The sequence below is a fragment of the Crinia signifera genome, chromosome 6 (assembly GCF_055691185.1).
Source record: "Crinia signifera chromosome 6, ASM5569118v1, whole genome shotgun sequence".
Classification (NCBI taxonomy): Eukaryota; Metazoa; Chordata; class Amphibia; order Anura; family Myobatrachidae; genus Crinia; species Crinia signifera.
Window position 1 is genome coordinate 50,212,742 of NC_139222.1, and position 23,647 is coordinate 50,236,388.

Sequence of the window (23,647 nt, forward strand, 5' to 3'; positions counted from 1 at the left end):
TATATAAATATAAATATATGCTTCAAGGTGAAGTTCCTTCGCCTTACAAGCCGGCCTGCAACTGCAAGACTGAGAAAGCGGAGACTTACCTAAGCTGTAGCCATAGAGGGACACTGCAACCGATGGTCACAATGTCCCTCTAAACTGCCATTGCATCGCAGTTTGATATGATCACAAATGCCGGCAAGGGGTGGTATGCACCTCCTCCTGCATTTGCATTGCTTGAGGATCCCACATGATAAGCTGCTTATCATTTGCGACCCAAGAATAGAATAGAATAGAATCAACTTTATTGGCCATGTGTCCTTGCGCACACTAGGAATTTTTTGTGGATTTACAGTGTAGCATCAAGCACTGGGGGGGGGGGGACGGCATTACATACATTACATTGAGACATTACATGCGGGGACCACATGTCCGACGAGCAGCACAGCGCATAGGCAGCCATCAGTGGCGCCACTGGTCTCTGCAGCAGCCAGGTAGGTAACGATATAAGTAGTGTTCCCGCTAGGCTGCTTTAGCTCTAGCAGCGCCCCGCTAAAACAGCCCCACGGGGAAGCAAAGTGCCGCCGTAGATGGCGATGCCCAGCGCTTCCTCAGCAGCAAACCGACTTCGGAGGGGCCGGGCCCGCCCCCTTTGGTGACGGCGGTGGCCGGGCCCGCCCCCTTTGATGAGGGCAGCGGCCCGGGCATGCCCCTCTTGTGTCAATGGCGGCCCGGTCCGCCCCCGGCGCCCTGCCCGCTCTAACTGCTAGAGTGAACACTAATAAGCAGGGACAGTACAGTTTTCACACAGGGAACACATACCTGCCGAGCTGCACAGCACCTAGGCAGCCATCAGCGGCACCACTGGTCATTGCAGCAGCCAGGTATGTAACAATATAAGCCGGGACAGTACAGTATCACACAGGGAACACATACCTGCCGAGCTGCACAGCGCCTAGGCAGCCATCAGAGGCGCCACTGGTTGCTGCGGACTCCTGCATCTGCTGATGCTGCGGGACAGCAGCTTGGGCCTGATCTTTCCCCTGTCCTGGCCGGAAGCCGCCTCCAGGTGCCGATGGGGGCCACCGTCACCTCGGGGGTCATCATGCCGGGGACCGTGCCTGTGGCCGGGTCCTGAGCCTATGGTGCCGTACCCGGGGGCTGAGCTGTGCGCTGCTGGCTGCGGCCTGGTCCAGTGTGGCGTCATCCAGTGCCGCATCTCCGTGCATCTCCTGCCGTTGCAGTGCGCCCGCCCCGGCCGGGGTGGGGGGGGAGTAGTCACCGTGCCGCCATCCGTCCTCCCCCTCCGCCGTCATGGCGCCCTTTCTCCGCCCCGTACCGGAAGCTCAGCTAAATTTATATAAAATATAACATCAAAGGTGAAAGATTGGCTGGCAACTTGGGGCGGATGGAGGCCAGAACTGATGTTATATTTTATATAAATATACACTTACGCTGCAAGGTAAAGTTTTCTTCACCTCGCAAGCCAGCCTGCGACTGCAAGACTGAGTAAGATGAGACTTACTTAAGCTGTAGTCGTATAGGAACACCCCAACCAATGGTCGCAATGACCCGCTACACTGCCATTGCATCGCAGTTTGATATGATCACAAATGCCAGCAGGGGGTGGTAAGCACCTCCTCCTGCATTTGCATTGCTTGAGGATCCCACATGATAAGCTGCTGTGAACAACTTATCATATGTGACCGAAGCTGAATTTATATAAAATATAACATCAAAGGCTGGCAACTTGGGGCGGATGGAGGCCAGAACTGATGTTATATTCTCTATAAATATACATTTACGCTGCATGGTGAAGTTATCTCCCCATGTGACTCCAATATCTTCGGCCACTTAAAAAACAAACACTTAAAGGTGAACGGTTCACCTGTGACAAGGAGGTGCAGGAGACCGTGGAAACCTGGATTCATCAGCAACCAAGGAGTTTCTACACTGAATCCATCCACTCCCTTGTTACGCGCTGGATCATTGCATCAATGTCAATTATGTGTAGTTGTAATGTTACACATGAACTGTAATTAAATATTCTTTGATTAAAATATTGTTTACATACAACCGTAGTCTCCCTTTTCATTTGGGCACACCTTATATATGGTCTGTATACCCCATTTTCTATGCAGATGTCATTTGTTCAGTATGTAAATGGTAGTGTCTACAAAACTCCTATGGACAAATCTCTACTTACATTCCAGCAAATGTGATTGTAAAACTCATTATGGCCCTTATTCTGGTTGCCACGCAGGGAACGGTGGTGGCACTGTGCATACGCAACCAGGACAGCGGGCGGGGGTGGCCCCATTAGCGTATGGGAGTGTTTCATGGACGTTCCTATAAGAACTCAGGGCGTTCTCATGCTAATGAGGCCATGATGTGGGGGGTGGGCAGCTGCTGATATCACCGGATGTCAGCTGCCCCCCCATTTCCTTCCCAGTGTGCCCACATATGTAAGTGCCTTGAAAGTCACTTTTATTTGCATGCACGCACCACATCCTTCAATGGTCGGCAACCATCAAAAGATGTGGCCGTTCCCTCCTGGCCTGTGAATGGATGTTACTTTGTGGATGTTACTGCAACAGCCAACCATTTACAAGGCGGGCTTTGGTGTAATCACAACGCGGCAAATTTACAGCCTTGCGAATCAACCAGAATAATCCCCTATATGTAAATTACAAGACAGGAAGTGATCACATACTCACCTGCTATTAAATGGTGCCCTCCGGGATACCAGGGGTAGGGGGTGCGGGAATTCCAGCAGATGTAACGGGATGCACTTCTGGAAGTCAGAACATTGCCTCTAAATTCCGGAGTCCCCTGTGCATTCCGGGAGTGCGGACCAGCATGGATTGGAGTCTACGAAAAGGGGGGGAATCACTGATATCATTTCTCTGACTGAGCCCTGAAATGTCTTTTTCGCAATTATCATACATTGAATGCTGTTAAATCTATGTATTACATGACATGCAAATAATAGTAAAGCGTGGAGCAGATACTGTAAAAAACAATATATGTAATTCAACGTAGTGGAACGATCACATTGTAAATAAGCTGGAAACTGATTATAGCCGCCGGCCAATGTAACAGGTGAAGAATAGTCAGTGCGACGAGCTGACGCCTGGGAACCGTGTAATGTATATTGAGCTCTGTAAGTACCCACCTGAAGTAGCCCAAGTAGCCCAACCCTGAGAGGGAGAGTGATCAGATAGTATACAGGGCATTCCGGGGGAAATACAGAAACCAGGGTCTCCTTATAGAACAGATGCTAAACCAACTAAAATACTGATTTATTAGAAGATGATTATAATACAGTTCCGCCATCCGGTGCGTTGTCGGCCGCTGGAGTCGGCATTTCAGCTCACACCGGCCGGGGAGGGACGGGCTGAAATAAGTGACCAGTGGCTTTGCGTGGCTAAACCTAATCCTAATGAGCACAAACAGCGTGATAAAATACATCAATAGAGTATCACCCCATCTCCTTGGGGCTAATTCAGACCTGATCACGTGGCTGCGAATTTGCATATCAGCCGATTCTTCATAAACTGCACATGCGCACGGCCCCTATAACCCATTTCAAGTCCTTCTATTCCATTCCAGACTCTTCACCCACTCTACTATTGTAGCAGCATCCTCCTCTCCCCCCCATGTCAGCCTGCCCACCTACACCCCTGCTCTAGCAGCATCCTCCTCTCCCCCCATATCAGCCTGCCCACCTACACCCCTGCTCTAGCAGCATCCTCCTCTCCCCCCCATGTCAGCCTGCCCACCTACACCCCTGCTCTAGCAGCATCCTCCTCTCCCCCCATGTCAGCTTGCCCACCTACACCCCTGCTCTAGAAGCATCCTCCTCTCCCCCCATGTCAGCCTGCCCACCTACACCCCTGCTCTAGCAGCATCCTCCTCTCCCCCATGTCAGCCTGCCCACCTACACCCCTGCTCTAGCAGCATCCTCCTCTCCCCCCATGTCAGCCTGCCCACCTACACCCCTGCTCTAGCAGCATCCTCCTCTCCCCCCATGTCAGCTTGCCCACCTACACCCCTGCTCTAGCAGCATCCTCCTCTCCCCCCATGTCAGCTTGCCCACCTACACCCCTGCTCTAGAAGCATCCTCCTCTCCCCCCATGTCAGCCTGCCCACCTACACCACTGCTCTAGCAGCATCCTCCTCTCCCCCCATGTCAGCCTGCCCACCTACACCCCTGCTCTAGCAGCATCCTCCTCTCCCCCCATGTCAGCCTGCCCACCTACACCCCTGCTCTAGCAGCATCCTCCTCTCCCCCATGTAAGCCTGCCCACCTACACCCCTGCTCTAGCAGCATCCTCCTCTCCCCCCATGTCAGCCTGCCCACCTACACCCCTGCTCTAGCAGGATCCTCCTCTCCCCTAATGTCAGCCTGCCCACCTACACCCCTGCTCTAGCAGCATCCTCCTCTCCCCCAATATCAGCCTGCCCACCTACACCTCTGCTCTAGCAGCATCCTCCTCTCCCCCCATGTCAGCCTGCCCATCTACACCGCTGCTCTAGCAGCATCCTCCTCTCCCCCCATGTCAGCCTGCCCACCTACACCCCTGCTCTAGCAGCATCCTCCTCTCCCCCCATGTCAGCCTGCCCACCTACACCCCTGCTCTAGCAGCATCCTCCTCTTCCCCCATGTCAGCCTGCCCACCTACACCCCTGCTCTAGCAGCAGCCTCCTCTCCCCCCATGTCAGCCTGCCCACCTACACCCCTGCTCTAGCAGGATCCTCCTCTCCCCTAATGTCAGCCTGCCCACCTACACCCCTGCTCTAGCAGCATCCTCCTCTCCCCCAATATCAGCCTGCCCACCTACACCTCTGCTCTAGCAGCATCCTCCTCTCCCCCCATGTCAGCCTGCCCATCTACACCGCTGCTCTAGCAGCATCCTCCTCTCCCCCCATGTCAGCCTGCCCACCTACACCCCTGCTCTAGCAGCATCCTCCTCTCCCCCCATGTCAGCCTGCCCACCTACACCCCTGCTCTAGCAGCATCCTCCTCTTCCCCCATGTCAGCCTGCCCACCTACACCCCTGCTCTAGCAGCAGCCTCCTCTCCCCCCATGTCAGCCTGCCCACCTACACCCCTGCTCTAGCAGCATCCTCCTCTCCCCCCATGTCAGCCTGCCCACCTATACCCCTGCACTAGCAGCATCCTCCTCTCCACCCATGTCAGCCTGCCCACAGACACCCCTGCTCTAGCAGCATCCTCCTCTCCCCCCATGTCAGCCTGCCCACCGACACCCCTGCTCTAGCAGCATCCTCCTCTCCCCCCATGTCAGCCTGCCCACCGACACCCCTGCTCTAGCAGCATCCTTCTCTCCCCCCATGTGAGTCTGCCCAACTACACCCCTGCTCTAGCAGCATCCTCCTCTCTCCCCATGTCAGCCTGCCCACCTACACCCCTGCCCTAGCAGCATCCTCCTCTCCCCCCATGTCAGCCTGCCCACCTACACCCCTGCTCTAGCAGCATCCTCCTCTCCCCCCATGTGAGCCTGCCCACCTACACCCCTGCTCTAGCAGCATCCTCCTCTCTCCCCATGTCAGCCTGCCCACCTACACCCCTGCTCTAACAGCATCCTCCTTTCCCCCATGTCAGAATGCCCACCTACACCCCTGCTCTAGCAGCATCCTCCTCTCCCTCCATGTCAGCCTGCCCACCTACACCCCTGCTCTAGCAGCATCCTCCTCTCCCCCCATATCAGCCTGCCCACCTACACCCCTGCTCTAGCAGCATCCTCCTCTCTCCCCATGTCAGCCTGCCCACCTACACCCCTGCCCAAGCAGCATCCTCCTCTCCCCCCATGTCAGCCTGCCCACCTACACCCCTGCTCTAACAGCATCCTCCTTTCCCCCATGCCAGCCTGCCCACCTACACCCCTGCTCTAGCAGAATCCTCCTCTCCCCCCATGTCAGCCTGCCCACCTACACCCCTGTTCTAGCAGAATCCTCCTCTCCCCCCATGTCAGCCTGCCCACCTACACCCCTGCTCTAGCAGCAGCCTCCTCTCCCCCCATGTCAGCCTGCCCACCTACACCCCTGCTCTAGCAGCATCCTCCTCTCCCCCCATGTCAGCCTGCCCACCTACACCCCTGCTCTAGCAGCATCCTCCTCTCCCCCAATGTCAGCCTGTCCACCTACACCCCTGCTCTAGCAGAATCCTCCTCTCCCCCCATGTCAGCCTGCCCACCTACACCCCTGCTCTAGCAGCACCCTCCTCTCCCCCCATGTCAGCCTGCCCACCTACACACCTGCTCTAGGAGCATCCTCCTCTCCCCCATGTCAGCCTGCCCACCGACACCCCTGCTCTAGCAGCATCCTCCTATCCCCCCATGTCAGCCTGCCCACCGACACCCCTGCTCTAGCAGCATCCTCCTCTCCCCCCATGTGAGCCTGCCCACCTACACCCCTGCTCTAGCAGCATCCTCCTCCCTCCCCATGTCAGCCTGCCCACCTACACCCCTGCTCTAACAGCATCCTCCTTTCCCCCATGTCAGCCTGCCCACCTACACCTCTGCTCTAGCAGCACCCTCCTCTCCCCCCATGTCAGCCTGCATACCTACACCCCTGCTCTAGCAGCATCCTCCTCCCCCCCCCCATGTCAGCCTGCCCACCTACACCCCTGCTCTAGCAGCATCCTCCTCTCCCCCCATGTCAGCCTGCCCACCTACACCCCTGCTCTAGCAGCATCCTCCTCTCCCCCCATGTCAGCCTGCATACCTACACCCCTGCTCTAGCAGCATCCTCCTCCCCCCCCCCCATGTCAGCCTGCCCACCTACACCCCTGCTCTAGCAGCATCCTCCTCTCCCCCCATGTCAGCCTGCCCACCTACACCCCTGCTCTAGCAGCATCCTCCTCTCCCCCCATGTCAGCCTGCCCACCTACACCCCTGCTCTAGCAGCATCATCCCCTCCCCCCATGTCAGCCTGCCCACCTACACCCCTGCTCTAGCAGCATCCTCCTCTCCCCCCATGTTAGCCTGCCCACCTACACCCCTGCTCTAGCAGCATCCTCCTCTCCCCCCATGTCAGCCTGCCCACCTACACCCACCTACGACCTAGGAGGCAGGGCGGGAGGAGGTGGGGCAGCGATGAGAGAAGAGGACAGCGGGCAGGAGGAGGCAGGTGCATCCAGCAGCTGGGCACTGTGCGGCAGGCACTGCCGCTGACCGGGGACGGTCGGGAACTGATATATGTTACTGTATATGTATGGTGAGGTCTCGAGGAAGTGACGGGGCAGCGGCTAGCAGCGGGGCAATGTGCGGCACTAAAGCATGGGAGCGGGAGAGTGTATATCTATGGTTTTACTTTTTTTTTGTGGGCTATGAGGTGTTACCTGCAGGCGTCGTAATGGGCGTTACCTAGGTCACGTGGGTACGACCCTAATGAATCTTTTTAAAATAACTATGCCCTCCCCTCAGTGTAATTGTCTGGTAGTTTATATTGCAGCATTTCACACTAAGGGCCTGATTCAGCAAGGCTCGGTAATCAGGGGTCAACTGCTGCTTGGCGAGCCCATAACAACCATCCGAACGCTCCGTCAGTACCATGCGAGGGAGTGTACTCACACACAGCCCCTCGCACACAGCTGGGTTAAGGCTCTGGAGGGCCGAGGGGACTTTTGACAGGGGGGCCCTGAGGTCTAACATTAAAATCATATTACAAATTTGTGTGCGTGTATGCATGTGTGTGTGTGTGTATGTATGTGTGTGTGTGCATGCATGTGTGTGTGTGTGTGTGTGTATGTATGCATGTGTGTTTGTGTATGTATGTGTGTGTATGCATGTGTGTGTGTATGTATGTGTGTGTGTATGCATGTGTGTGTGTGTACACATACATATCTTTTATTTACATATTAGAGCCTGTGTGACCCAGAAATGTTGCAAATATGCTGTTTAATAAATGCAATGTAATATAATGGTTTAATACTGCAGTGCCATGCGTGGTCTGAATTCATTCCTGTCCATCAGCAGGGGGATGTAATGGGATGCCGGCAGTCAGAATATCAATGCAGACCTCCCAATCAGTGGTGTAACTACAGAGGGTGCAGGGGATGCAACTGCTGTGGGGCACGGGGGCAATCCCCTACACCCTATTTTAAGTTGATTTTTTTTTTTTTTAAATAGTAGTGCCGCCTTGGCAGAGGCTGCGCCACTATCCTGTTACTCCCCCCTTCATCGCCGGGTGGGAGCAGGAAACACAGCGGCTGCAGGAGCCTATATGAGTACTAATTCTGTCACTATGGTGGGTGGGAGCAGCAGGAAGCCCAGTGGCTGCCGGCTCTCAAGAGACCAGTGGCACCCTGGCGGCATGTCACCTTACCCCCTCTCATCTGGCTGCCGGCACCTGAGGAGCAGGAAACACAGCGGCTGCAGGAGCCTATATGAGTACTAATTCTGTCACTATGGTGGGTGGGAGCAGCAGGAAGCCCAGTGGCTGCCGGCTCTCAAGAGACCAGTGGCACCCTGGCGGCATGTCACCTTACCCCCTCTCATCTGGCTGCCGGCACCTGAGGAGACATGTGAGTCACTGTGGCAGCAGGGGAAGGAGAAGACCCAGCGGCTGCAGGAGCACCGGAGGAGAAAAGTTACTGCAGCTGTGGGAGGTGGAGGAGGCCTGCGGCTGCCAGCGCTGTGAATGTAAGTCCCTCCATCGCTAGTGAAATCAAGACATGCATCCTCTCCTCTTCCCCTATCACCCTCTGTAACCTCACCTCGTCACATCACCTCACCAACTCTATCCCTGCCACCCCCTCACAATCTCTCCCCTCACCACATCTCGCCCCGTCACCTCACCCCTGACCTGCATCCTCTCCTCCCCCTCATCATCCCATGTCACCTGACCACCTCTTGCCCCCGTCACCTCACCCCTGACCTGCATCCTCTCTTCCCCTCATCATCCCTAGTCACCTGACCACCTCTTGCCCCGTCACCTCACCCCTGACCTGCATCCTCTCCTCCCCCTCATCATCCCATGTCACCTGACCACCTCTTGCCCCCGTCACCTCACCCCTGACCTGCATCCTCTCTTCCCCTCATCATCCCTAGTCACCTGACCACCTCTCGCCCCGTCACCTCACCCCTGACCTGCATCCTCTCCTCCCCCTCATCATCCCTAGTCACCTCACCAGCTCTTGCCCGCCCATCACCTCACCCCCTCTCTATCTCACTCCTGCTGCTCTCTGTCTCCCCTCTCTCCACCTTCTCTTTTTAGCACCTGACCCACCCCCCATAGAAGCATTGTAGTGACAAAGGTGGTGGTTGGAGGCCATTTCAAGATTTTGCTATTGGGCCCTGAAAGTTCTAGTTACCCCCTGATCCCAATCATAAGTATGTGGGGCAGGCCAGCGTCAGGCTGGAAGAAAATTAGGTTTTGGCAATAGTGGCGGAGTTAGGGTTAGGCTGTGGGCAGGAGGGTTCGGCCACTAGAAAGAAGGGGGGTTAGGGTTAGGCTGTGGGGCACGAAGGTTAGGCACTAGCAAGGAGGGATAGGATGATGGCATCTGTATTCTGACTGCCGGCATCTACACCACCAGTCATCTGCATGTATTTCATAAATAGTATACGAGTATACATACATATATATGTATATACATAGCCTATAGGGCATACACAGACACATACCATACATAGACACAGGGCATATATGCACATAAACCATACATATACACAGGGCATATATGCACATATACCATACATACACACAGGACATACACACACACATACCATGCATACACATGTGGCATAAACACACACTATGTTTATAAAAACACACAAGCTATAGACATTATTAAAGCAAATAAGCCCCACAAGCAATCACACCCACTGCTGCTACCAAGACATCACAGTGCTCACTGGGCCAGCATACAGTGATGTATTAATGGTTCTTACACTCCTCACCCCATTGCCTATGCCCCTTCTGCTGACACCAACAACAAAGCACACATACCTGGGGAGTCAGCCTCACCAGGACAGAAGTAGCTGGGCCAGGCAAAATACACTTGGGTCATCTGTAAGTGGCCCCCCTCTGATGATTTTAGGTGTCAAATGTGTGTCCCAATACTCATTAACCCTCGCAAGAGGGATTTTTCTGAATAAGAAGCTGGAGCTTGAATAAGAAGTGAATAAGAAGCCAACTTCAGCCTCGTCAACTTAAATCTGTGTGGGAAGGGGGATATATAGCCTTTGAGTAAAAAGAAATATAAAAATATATGATACAGCCAGTACAGGCTATGGCGAGGGAGCCAGTGACAGGGACTATAGAGAGGTAGGGCAGGGGGAGCAGAGGCGGTCCTGCAGCGATGCATAACCCACAGCAGAGAGTGCCGGCACCGGGAAGGGTGATCCCTGGAGCGGACAAGGGCCTGTGCAGTGCTGTGAGCTGCTGACCTGTAAGGAGCGGAGGCTGCGCAGCTGTGTGTGACCAGGAACCGCGCTGCCCCCACTAGCTGCCAACCACAGGAGGAGCCCCAAACCCAGAGAGAACAGAATGATGTTGTTGTGTGCTGCCGAGGTGTCCTACATAGTGCCTGCCCGTGGAGGAGCTGAGAGATTAAAGACTAGAACCTCAAGGAAGAAGGTGCTGAGGGGGTAAATTACCTAGGAGCACACCCAGCCGGAGGATTCCCCCGGGGTTGCTCCGAAGAAGATAGAGGACGCAGCAAGTGGAGACCAAGGCGCGCAGGCACCGCGGAGGACACCCTCTCTCGAGGAACCAGAAGTGTGGAGGACACGCAAAGGACCCCTAGCTGGAAAGACCTGTAGAAGCCCCCTCAGTAATGCGGAGCTGCCCTGTGAGATGCCTGCCCGAAAGTGAGCTTTGAACACGATGCAACATCAAGGACAAGAGCCACTCAGAGGACAGGGGACAGCCCAGCGGAGGAGAGGACAGAGGAAGATCCCCAGCCTGATAGGAGCCGGGGGTGGACGCAGAGGCCGACCCAGAACAGCACGACAGGCGGAGCCGAGGACGACCCAGCACCTCCTGCTGCAGGTCAGGAGCCGAAGACACAACTAGCAGAGAAGTAACTGTCACTGATTTACAGAAGAGGAACTATCTGGGATAATTAAAAAGTTCTGTAACACAATGCAGTAACTGTAATTGAAGGGGATCTATACCTACCTAGCAGAGGAGCAGCCACAGTCATTACACCGCACTTGCAAACTTCATGTTACAGTGGTTTGTTGCGATGCGCAGCATCCCGGGTGTGCTGTGGTGCGAGTCCAAAAGGAGTTGTGGGTGAGACAGAGAAGCGCTACAGGTGGCGGGGAGTACCACCTTATCCCGGGTGCTTGTGCCCCTCCTTCCTGATATTGCCACATAGTCCTTACGCTGCCATCTCTGCCCATGGCATTCCTCCGCCCCACGAGGCTGCCCCATAGAATTCCACTGCCCATAGTATTCCTTCCCTTCCTCCGCCCCTAGCATTATGCTGCCCACTCTGCCCCCTAGCATTCCACTGCCCACACTTAGGTCGACAGTCATTAGGTCAACACCGTTGGGTCGACAGGTAGCAAGGTCGACATGTGTGAAGGTCAACAGGTGTCTAGGTCGACATGGGACAAGGTCGACATGGGTTTTGGTCGACAAATGCATTAGGTATACATGGGTTAGGTCGACAGTTCGACATGGGTTTTTTTCACTGTTTTTTTTTACCCAAATGTCGACCCAGTCGACATGGATGCAGTTGGAAGTCAACTGCAGCCCCTCGCATCACTTGCTTCGGGCACGGTGCCTCGCTGCGCTCGGCACACTATTTTACTCTCCCACCATGCCCTAGTGGATGGTAGGGCATGAAATGCCACCTGTCGGCACAAAAAACAGTGTAAAAACCCATATCGACCTAACCCATGTCGACCTAGACACCTGTCGACCTTCATCCATGTTGACCTTGCTGCCTGTCGACCCAACAGTGTTGACCTAATGACTGTCGACTTAACTGTGGTCGATAATACGACCGTATCCCGAGTTCATCACGGGTGGAGGGTAAGTGTTAAATGTACTCTATGATATATATATATATATATATATATTTATTATTTATTTATTAGCAGTTTCTTATATAGCGCACACAGATTCCGCAGCGCTTTACAGAGAGAATATTTGACCATTCACATCAGTCCCTGCCCCAGTGGAGCTTACAATCTATATTCCCTACCACATGTACACGCACACACAGACATTCTAGGGTTAATTTTGTTGGGAGCCAAATTAGCCTAGCAGTATATTTTTGGATTGTGGGAGGAAACCGGAGTACCCGGAGGAAACCCACGCAAGTACGGGGAGAATATACAAACTCTGCACAGTTAGGGCCATGGTGGGTATTGAACCCATGACCTCAGTGCTGTGAGGCAGTAATGCTAACCATTACACCATCCATACTGCCCATGGATGAGTGCACACTAGCACAGTAGAGTGTTAAATGTACTCTATGATATATATATATATATATATATATATATATATATATATATATATATATATATATATATATATATATATATATATATATATATATATATATATATATATATATATATATATATATATATATATATATAGACATTATATATATGTAGTTTTGTATTTGTAATTTGATCCTGAAGACGGGGGCTGCGACCCCCCATCTCCTATGGATTAAAATTTGTCCTACCTTTTCTACAAACAATACAGTCTCTGAATGCCGCTTTCTTCGTTCATCTCTCTCTCTCTCTCTCTCTCTCAGAAAGAATAAGCAGCACTCACCAGTCTGTAGTTGAATGGAGGTACAACCTCCATTGGCAGACCTCTCCCACTGCCCACTCTGCCCATAGTATTCCTTCCCTTCCTCCGCCCCTAGCATTAAGCTCAGTGTTGCCGACCCTCCCGGAAGTCTCCCGAAAATCGGGTCCCCCTCCCGGCCCCCCCGGAAGGGAGGGCAACCCTCCCGGAATCTGTGGGACCCCCCTGAGCCCCCCGAATCGCGGCATGTAAATGCCGCAATCCGCGGGTCTCAGAGGAGGGGGTGGAGCTAAAATGGCACAATCGCGTCATTTTAGCCCCCCCCTCCATGGATATCAGTCATTTGTACTACTGTATTTCCCGTAATGGGGGCGGGGCTTAATGACATCAAAGTCAAGCCCCGCCCCCCGAGCGGGTAAGGAAAGTCTCCTCTCCTGGCTTCTCCCGGAGAGGAGCATTAAAAAGTCGGCAACCCTGATTAAGCTGCCCACTCTGCCCCCTAGCATTCCACTGCCCTCTCTGCCCCCTAGCATTCTGCTGCTCACTCTGCCCCATGGCATTCCAGCCCATTCTGCCCCATAGCATTCCGCTGCCCACTCTGCCCCATGGCATTCCGCTGCCTACTCTGCCCTGTAGATATTCCGCTACCTGCTCTGCCCAATAGCATTCCTCCGCCCCATAGCATTCTGCTGCCCATTCTGCCCCATAGCATTCCTCCTCCCCATAGAATTCCGCTACCCGCTCTGCCCAATAGCATTCCTCCGCCCCATAACATTCCGCTGCCCATTCTGCCCCATAGCATTCCTCCACACCATAGAATTCCACTGCCCACCCTGTCCAATAGTATTCCACTGCCCACTCTGCCCCATAGCATTCATCCACCCCATAGCATTCGACTGCCCACTCTGCCCCATAGCATTCAGCTGCCCAGTCTGCCCCATACTATTCGACTGCCCACTCTGCCCTATAGCATTGTCAACATCAAGGACACATCAAGACACATTAAGACACATTGAGGCAACATCAAGGACAAGAGCCGCGGGGAGGACAGGAGACAGCAGAGCGTAGGAGAGGACCCAGGAAGATCCCTAGCCTGGTAGGAGCCGGTGGTGGAACTTGCATAGGCCAACCCAGAACAGCACGACAGGTGGAGCCGAGGATGACCCAGCACCTCCTGCTGCAGGAGCTGAGGACACAAAACAAAGCCTCACCTGCTGTGGAGCGAGTCCAGAAGGAGTTGTGATGCAGAAGCGCTACAGGTGGCAGTGAGTACCCCCTTATCCCGGGTGCTTGTGCCCCTCCTTCTTGATATTGCCCCATAGTCCTTACGCTGCCCACTCTGCCCATGGCATTCCGCTGTCCACTCTGCCCCATAGCATTCCTCCGCCCCATAGCATTCTGCTGCCCACTCTGCCCATAGTATTCCTTCCCCCCATAGCATTTCTCCGCCCCCTAGCATTATGCTGTCCACTCTGCCACATAGCATTCCGCTGCCGACTCTGCCCCATGGCATTCTGCTGGCGACTGCCCCATGGCATTCTGCTGCCCACTCTGCCCTGTAGACCTTTCGCTACCCGCTCTGCCCCATAGCATTCAGCTGCCCAGTCTGCCCCATACTATACAACTGCCCACTCTGCCCCAAAGCATTCCTCCGCCCCATAGCATTCAGCTGCCCACTCTGCCCATTGCATTCCCTACCCCCATAGTATTCCTCCACCCCATAACATACCGCTGTCCACTCTGCCACATGGCATTCCGCTGCGACTCTGCCCCATGGCATTCTGCTGCCGACTCTGCCCCATGGCATTCCGCTGCCCTCTCTGCCCTGTAGATCTTCCGCTACCTGCTCTGCCCCATAGCATTCAGCTGCCCCATACTATACAACTGCCCACTCTGCCCCATAGCATTCCTCCGCCCAATAGCATTCCGCTGCCCATTCTGCCCCATAGCATTCCTACGCCCACTCTGCCCCATAGCATTCCTCCACCCCATAGCATTGTTAGTGTTCCTTCTAGGAACCGGGGCAGGCAGTGAGCCGCTGCAAGGGGGGCATCGTCAAGGGGGCGGACCGGGCCCGCCGTCGTCACTGTTCTGGGTGGTCCCGTGCCGCCTAGGTCACAAAAGGGGCGTGCCCGGGCCGCGTCGTGACGAAAAGGGGCGGGCCCGGCTGCCGTCGTCAGGAATAGGGGCGGGCCCGGCCAGCATTGTCATTGAAGGGGGCAGGCCCGGCCGCACCAAAGGCTCTCCGCTGCCGGGGAAGCTCCGGGCACCGCTATATACTGCAGTGCCGGGCTTCCCCGATATTCATGCCCAAACCAGCGTTGGGCCAGGCAAAATACACTTGGACCATATGCTAGTGTCACCCGTCTCTTGATTTCAGGTGGTAAATTTGTGGCCTAGGACTTGTTAACCCTTGCAAAACTACAGCTACTTATTCAAAATGAGACATGTCTCATATCTATGTGCCCATTTTGCCCATGTACTTCATGCCCAAGTCAGCGTTGGGCCAGACCAAAAACACTTGGGTCATCTGTAGGTCACACCCCTCTGTTGATTTCAGGTGTAAATTTTGTGGCCCAAAACTTGTTAACTCTTGCAAAACCGTAGTTAATTCAAAATGATAAAATGGTCCGGGTGCCCACTTTGGCCCAAACCAGCGTTGGGCCAGGCAAAATACACTTGGGTCACATATGTAGGTGATACCCCTCTGCTGATTTCAGGTGTCAAATTTGTAGCCCAAGACTCGTTAACCCTTGAAAAACTGCAGCTACTTATTCAAAATCGTTAAATATGGTGCATGTGCCCACTTTGCCAGCATATTTCGTGCCCAATTTGCCAGCATATTTCATGCACAAATTAATGTTGGGGCATACACACAGGACATACACATACCATACTTAGACACAGGCCATACATACACACATGCCATACATACACACACACACACACACACACACACACACACAGGGCCTACACGTACACATACCATACATACACACAAGGCATAGATATACACATACTATACATACACACACGGAGGGCATACACGCATACATATCATACATACAAACACAGAGGGTATACATGCATACATCCCATACATACACACATAGACACAGGGCATACACGCTCACATCCCATACACACAGACAGAACATAAATGCACACATACTGTACCATACACACACACACACACACACACACACACATGGCATACAAAGACACATACCATACATAGACACAGGGCATACAAGCACACATACCATATATACACACAGGACATACATGCACACATACCATATATACACACAGGGCATACGCACACATATACCATACATACACACGTAGCATAAAAACACACTGGGCGAAATGTAATAGGGTGTGATTTTTTAGACATGTGCGATTTTTGGTCAAAAACGGCCGAAATCGCACATTTTGCGAAAATCGCACATTTAATAGGTTGAAAATCGCGGGAAAAAAATCGCACTTTTTACCGCGAAATCGCACTTTTAGAAGTGCGATTTTTAGTCACATTTCAATTCGCATCCAGATGTTTTCCCATTATAAAGTATACAACTCGCAAATGTAATAGGGTGCGATTTTTGGTCAATGTTACCAAAAATCGCAAAAAAAATAGACCAGGTTCTGACAGGCGAATTTGACAGAACCATGCACAGATCATTGAGATCTGTGCATGGTTCTGTTAATAAAAATGTGTAAAAGTGTTTTTATAAAAAAAAAAACGGCGTGGGGTCCCCCCTCCTAAGCATAACCAGCCCCGGGCTCATTGAGCCGGGCCTGGTTCCAAAAATACGGGGGAACAAAAAGCATAGGGGTCCCCCGTATTTCTGAAACCAGCCCCGGACTCTTGGACCGGTCCTGGTTCCAAAAATACGGGGGACAAAAAATCTGGGGGTCCCCCGTATTTTGAAACCAGCACCGGGCTCCAACAGCCCGCGGTGTCATGCCACAGCCGGGGGACACTTTTTATACAAGGTCCCCCGGCCAAAACATGAGCACCGTGGCTGGTCAGCCTTGGACGGGGTACCTGGAGGAGTGGGGACCCCCCCAATAAAGGGGTCCCCCCCCCCCAGGCTTCACCCGTCCAGGGCTGAAGCCCGGGGCTGTCACCGGCGTCCGTGGCCAGTGGACGCCGGCCTGATAGGGTTAAATCCATCATACATATCATTACATTGCTTTTTACCGGCGAACTACAAGTGCCAGCAGACCTCCCCCGCATGCTGGGACTTGGAGAACCACAAGTCCCAGCATGCAGGGCATTAATGGGCCCGCTGGGACTTGTAGTCCACCTGTAAAAAGAATGTTTATAAAAAACACACACACAGAGAAGTACAAGTTTATTACACACACACACCTCAATTTTACACCAGCATACTTACCATTCCTGGATCCAGCGCTGGTCTGGCTGCTTCACAGCCGGCTCCCCCCGCACTGACAGGCAGCGGGGAGAACCGGCTTTCTCCGTTGCCTGTCACCGGCTTTCTCCGTAGCTTCTGTAGCGCTGTCCCAGTGCTACAGAGGCTGAGAGCGTGATTGGCTGAGCTACAGTATGCGTCTCCATGGAGACGCATAGCTCAGTCCTGATTGGCTGAGCTATGCGTCTCCATGGAGACGCATACTGTAGCTCAGCCAATCGCGCTCTCAGCCTCTGTAGCACTCGGACAGAGCTACAGAAGCTACGGAGAAAGCCGGTGACAGGCAACGGAGAAAGCCGGTTCTCCCCGCTGCCTGTCAGTGCGGGGGGAGCCGGCTGTGAAGCAGCCAGACCAGCGCTGGATCCAGGAATGGTAAGTATGCTGGTGTAAAATTGAGGTGTGTGTGTGTAATAAACTTGTACTTCTCTGTGTGTGTGTTTTTTATAAACATTCTTTTTACAGGTGGACTACAAGTCCCAGCGGGCCCATTAATGCCCTGCATGCTGGGACTTGTGGTTCTCCAAGTCCCAGCATGCGGGGGAGGTCTGCTGGCACTTGTAGTTCTCCGGTATAAAGCAATGTAACGTATGATCGATTTAACCCTATCAGGCCGGCGTCCACTGGCCACGGACGCCGGTGACAGCCCCGGGCTTCAGCCCTGGACGGGTGAAGCCTGGGGGGGGGACCCCTTTATTGGGGGGGTCCCCACTCCTCCAGGTACCCCGTCCAAGGCTGACCAGCCACGGTGCTCATGTTTTGGCCGGGGGACCTTGTATAAAAAGTGTCCCCCGGCTGTGGCATGACACCGCGGGCTGTTGGAGCCCGGTGCTGGTTTCAAAATACGGGGGACCCCCAGATTTTTTGTCCCCCGTATTTTTGGAACCAGGTCCGGATCAATGAGCCCGGGGCTGGTTATGCTTAGGAGGGGGGACCCCACGCCGTTTTTTTTTTAACTTTTTTTTTTAGCACAAAATCGCATTTATGAAAATGCGCACATTTTCATGACTGAAAATGCGCACATTTTCATGACTAAAAATTGCCCAAAATCGCGGCAAATCGCATTTTTTTGCCGCAAATTCGCATCTCATTACATATGCGAATTCGCGGCAAAAAATGCGATTTTTAAAGGTGCGATTTGGTGCGATTTTTTTTTTAGTCTAAAAAATCGCACCCTATTACATTTCGCCCACTATGTTTATAAAAACACATGAGCAATAAACATTAAGAAAATAAGCCTCACAAGCAGGGCCGTCTTAACATTAGGAAGGGCCCCTGGGCAACCTAGTTCACTGGACCCCCCCCCCCCCAAATTAGTTTGCCCAGGAGCCCACAGTCACCTCCCCAACCCTCACCTCTCTGGCTCCGTGCGGCAGCCAGTCAGCTTCCGGCGGCCGGGGATCCGATCATCTTCGCTGGGGGATCCGGGCAGCGGGATCAGGGCAGCGGCGGTAGCTAGGAGCCTGCCCTGAAGTGGCAAAGCGCTATTAACTGGCGGGGCGGGAAGCGCTGTTGCATTTGAAAAGACTGGCCAGACGCTGATTGGCTGAATTCAGCCAATCAGCGTTCGGCCAGTCTTTTCAAATGCAGCAGCGCTTCCCGCCCCACCGGCAAATAGCGCTAATGGGAAAGATGGTGGCCGGGTGGCGGGGATCCGACCATCCTCGCTGGGGAAGGGGATCAGGGCGGCGGTGGCGGTAGCTAGGAGCCCGAAGCGGCGAAGCACTATTTGTCGGCGGGGGCGGGAAGCGCTGTTGAATTTGAAAAGACTGGCCGGATGCTGATTGGCTGAATTCAGCCAATCAGCATTCAGCCAGTCATTTTAAATGCAGCAGCGCTTCTCGCCCCCCCTGCCGGCAAATAGCGCTTCGCCGCTTCGGGCTCCTAGCTACCGCCACCGATGCCCTGATCCCCCTGCCGGATCACCCAGTGAGGGTGATCAGAACCCCGGCACACGGACCCCCGAAATTAAATTCACTGCTAGCTAGGAGGTGAAGCGCTATTTGCCGGCGGGGTGGGAAGCGCTGTTGCCTTTTCAAAGACTGGCCGGATGCTGATTTTCTGAATTCAGCCAATCAGCGTCCGGCCAGTCTATTCAAATGCAACAGCGCTTCCCGCCCCGCCGGCAAATAGAGCTTCGCCGAATCAGGCTTCTAGCTACCGCCACCGCCCTGATCCCCCTGCCCGGATCCCCCAGCGAGGGTGAGCGGATTCCCGGACCCCGGCCACCATCTTTCCCATTGGGCTGGGCCGGGGGCCCCTAGGTCCTAGGGCCCCCGGGCAACTGCCCATCGTGCCCAATGGGAAAGACGGCACTGCTCACAAGAAGCAATCATAGATTATTCCCCAATCCCCACACCCCCACTGCGGCAGTGCTACCAAGACATCACAGTGCTCACTGGGCCAGCATACAGTGATGTATTATGTTCTTACACTCCTCACCCCATTGCCTATTCCCCTTCTGCTGGCACCAACAACAAAGCACACATACCTGGGGAGTCAGCCTCACCAGCACAGAAGCAGCTCCATCTCACAGCCCTGTGAGGTGTAGAGAGAGAGGAGCTGCCTGAAAGCCGAGGAACTGTGCGCTGCAGCGCCACCTATCTGCAGCTCTACAACATTACATCCAAAACTGTCTCCATGTTTTCCCCACAGCTCCGCTCTATATAAAAAAAAAATGTCAGCTGGCTTGAATGAACAGGGGCCCTTTCAGAGAGGGGGGACTGGGGATACATACCCCCTCCCCCCCAATCCGGCCCACCAAAGTCGTTCGGTGTCAGGGATTGGAAATGCGCAGAAATGTGCAAAACCCGACCATCAGGACTGGTTCCGAATTCGAGGCCTGATTCAGTACCGCTCACTAAGCAGTGGTCAGTTAGTGAGTGGCATAACTCGCGCCCCCTGCCACCGAATCCTGTCGGTAACATGCGAGGGGATGTACGTGAACATTTCCCCTCACATGCGGCCATCAAATGATTTCTCTCCTCTTAAGAAATAAACTGAGTTTCTTTTCCGTCAGAGTCCACCAAAGAGAGGGTGGGCGCTGACATCATGTGGCGTCAGCCGCCGGCCATCGACCCACCTGCGTTCCAAGGGAATGGGCAGCGTTTTCCTGGAGACGCTTATAAAATGCTCCGGCCTTTTCCTGTACCCTCCCCTACCCGTGCAAGCACCTCACCTTTGACAGGTGTCGAAAGCGTTCGCACAGAGGCCCTGCACATGTGTATAATTGGACATAAGCATCCTCAGAGCAGCACCATCGGTCCCCGGCGCGTATACACTGGGGGCGATCACTCCTGAATCACCCCCTCAGATCGATACGAGCTATCCACTATCAGCCTCCAACTGCGCTGTTTTAGGACTTCATGACAATAAACTTCCTGTAATCCGGCAGTCTAGTAATCTCTGAGGTGTATGAGGAGTCTAGTTACAGACCTGTACGTCTGATCCTCTTTCTGCACCAGGACAGCTCCTCTAAATCAGGGCAGACTTCTCCACAGAGACTGGCAAATCTCTGAACTTCCTCTGCCCTCTGGCACCTACCCAGTGGCGCAAGTAGAATTGATTTATCAGTACTCTAAGCGAGTGCGCCAAAAGTGGGCGTGGCCATGTGTCATGATGGGGCGTGGTCATATGAAACTAAACGAGTGTTTACAGGACAAAAGGGGTATGGCCACATTATGACACATGCCGTAATGCCCATTTCACATTATGCCCCACAAGGTAATGCCTATTACACATAATATCCCACACCGTAAATTCCACTTCACATTATGAGTAAATGGGGGAGGAGGTTGTCATTCGCACAAGACAAGGATATTGGTCGGACCCCTAAATATGTCCACGATTTATATTTCTGATTTTTTAGGAACAGGTGTGTGCTACCTAAGGACACAACATGTATAGAAGACAGAGAAGAAAAAAGAATGTCCTTTTTGTTGGTGCACCTCTAATTAATAAACCTTAAAAATTAACCTTTATTATTGTCTTTATTAAAAGGCTGCGAAAAATGAATTAAAAAACATACATAGACATATACAGTTGGGGTACACACATAAAACAAGGTGGCGGGCAGGGATTGCTCTTTATTGCGTTAATTCAAAATATGTTTATGAAGTGTTTAACAGTGTATAGAGGAGCCGATCCAAGTAGTGAATTGGATTTGCAAATAAAAATACCAATCTCTTCTTTCTGCCTGGATCAAGGTCTCAACTCATCTGGTCTGAGTCATCATATCTCAGTAGTCACATTTACCACTGTACAATTTGTAGGTGTGGTGGAGAAAAAGAGAGAGGGGATGTACCTGTCTGTGACACCTTATATAAGGGGGGTGCACACTGGTAAACCAACCCTCTTATCCAAGTGGGGGAATCACTCTCTTAGTATCGCTAATATCCCGGCATGGTCTTCACAAGTCTAACAAGTTGCCACCATGTCTGATAATCAGCAAGGTGACAATCTCGCATACCTGCAGATTACCTATTATGGTGGCAGGAGTGTGGGGATACTGAGCAAACCCCGTATAACTGTTTAGATTCACCCACCTGCAGATTACCTATTATGGTGGCAGGGGTATCTAATATCTAAACAAAAACCCCCAGACCTCACCTGGCAGTGAGACAGCCTCCCGAAGGGCTGGTCTTTCTCCCCTTGGGGGTCGAGGTCACCCTGATATTGTACAGAGTGACACCCTTTATTACCAATTGGGGATAACAGTGCTTGGTCTTAGATACTTACCTGCATATTACCATATATGGTGGCAGCATATATGAGTAACCAAGCAGATCCTATTAACACACTTGATACCAACATCATATTGAGTCTGCTACCTTGCTGAGATTGTCACCTTGCTGATTATCAGACATGGTGGCAACTTGTTAGACTTGTGAAGACCATGCCAGGATATTAGCGATACTAAGAGAGTGATTCCCCCACTTGGATAAGAGGGTTGGTTTACCAGTGTGCACCCCCCTTATATAAGGTGTCACAGACAGGTACATCCCCTCTCTCTTTTTCTCCACCACACCTACAAATTGTACAGTGGTAAATGTGACTACTGAGATATGATGACTCAGACCAGATGAGTTGAGACCTTGATCCAGGCAGAAAGAAGAGATTGGTATTTTTATTTGCAAATCCAATTCACTACTTGGATCGGCTCCTCTATACACTGTTAAACACTTCATAAACATATTTTGAATTAACGCAATAAAGAGCAATCCCTGCCCGCCACCTTGTTTTATGTGTGTACCCCAACTGTATATGTCTATGTATGTTTTTTAATTCATTTTTCGCAGCCTTTTAATAAAGACAATAATAAAGGTTAATTTTTAAGGTTTATTAATTAGAGGTGCACCAACAAAAAGGACATTCTTTTTTCTTCTCTGTCCACTTCACATTATGCGCAACACAGTAATGCCCATTACTTATTAAACCACATGCCATTATGCCCATTACATGTCATTATGTCACACACCATAATGCCAATTACATACCATGTCACATAAGTGCCGCTTACCTACATGCTAGTTGCCAGAAGCTGCATGCTCGATGCCAGGAGTTTTGTGCTTGTTGGCACAGGGGGTTTCATGCTTGTTGCCATGAGAGGATTACATGCTTGCTGCCATGGGGGTTCCATGCTCGTTGCCTTGGTGTGATTACACATTCATTGCCCAGGGGATGAAAAAGGGTTTACATCCTTGTTGCCCAAGGCGGGGGGATTACATGCTTGTTGCTCAGGGGGCTCCCTCCAACCATGTCGGCTCATGCCCCTCCTGGGCCCCTGACCCCAGGCTGCGCAATGCAGCAGGCTTCTCTAACCCCTCCTGCGGCTCTCGGCCATTTCAAATATGGTGCCGATACATGAGCCAATCAGAATTCGTGAACAGGCAGACATCAACATGGCTGCTTGTACGCGAGCTCTGATTGGCACCGGAGCTGCACTATATTTGAAATGGCCAAGAGCCGCTGAAGGGGTGAGGAAAGCCTGCGGCGCTGCGCTCCACTCTTCTAGTCTCCCAGTGGCAGCGGCAGAGGCGCTGGAGGGGTGGGGGAACTTGTGGTGCTGCTCTACTCTCTCCTTCACCTCTCATCGACAGCACCTACCCGAGGGGTGGGAGAAGTGCAGCAGGGAATGCAGGGTGATACGGTGTATCAGCAACATATTTCTTAAAGGTGCGCCGTACAACTCCGTACCCCCCCCTTACTTGCACCACTGCACCTACAGTACTCCAGCCAGTCCCTGCACTCTTGTCAGCAGCCGGTTGCGATCGTCATTTAGGTAGCCATCCTGACTGGCCAGGACATTGCAGGATGCTTCTGAACTACCTTTGTGAGTCCAGGGCTGCAGCCAGTTATATCACTACTGCTCGTGCCAATTGTTCTTCACTGCACAGGTGTGATCGGGTTACAGAACATACAGCCTCATGGCTGCAAATGGTTCCCCTGTCACATCTCTCCTGCTCCTAGAACACACAGTGTAAA

General features: G+C 52.8%; 1 long non-coding RNA gene across 1 annotated transcript in view; it reads right to left on the minus strand.

The window, feature by feature from the left end:
* Nucleotides 1-10,702, minus strand: part of LOC146006949 (uncharacterized) — a 49,304-nt gene extending 38,602 nt beyond the window's left edge. The window contains exons 1-2 of the long non-coding RNA XR_014444138.1: nucleotides 9,960-10,702; nucleotides 2,703-2,856 (exon numbers count right to left, since the gene is read on the minus strand). This is a non-coding gene — a long non-coding RNA (uncharacterized LOC146006949). The remainder of the gene's footprint in view (nucleotides 1-2,702; nucleotides 2,857-9,959) is intronic.
* Nucleotides 10,703-23,647: the final 12,945 nt, after the last annotated feature.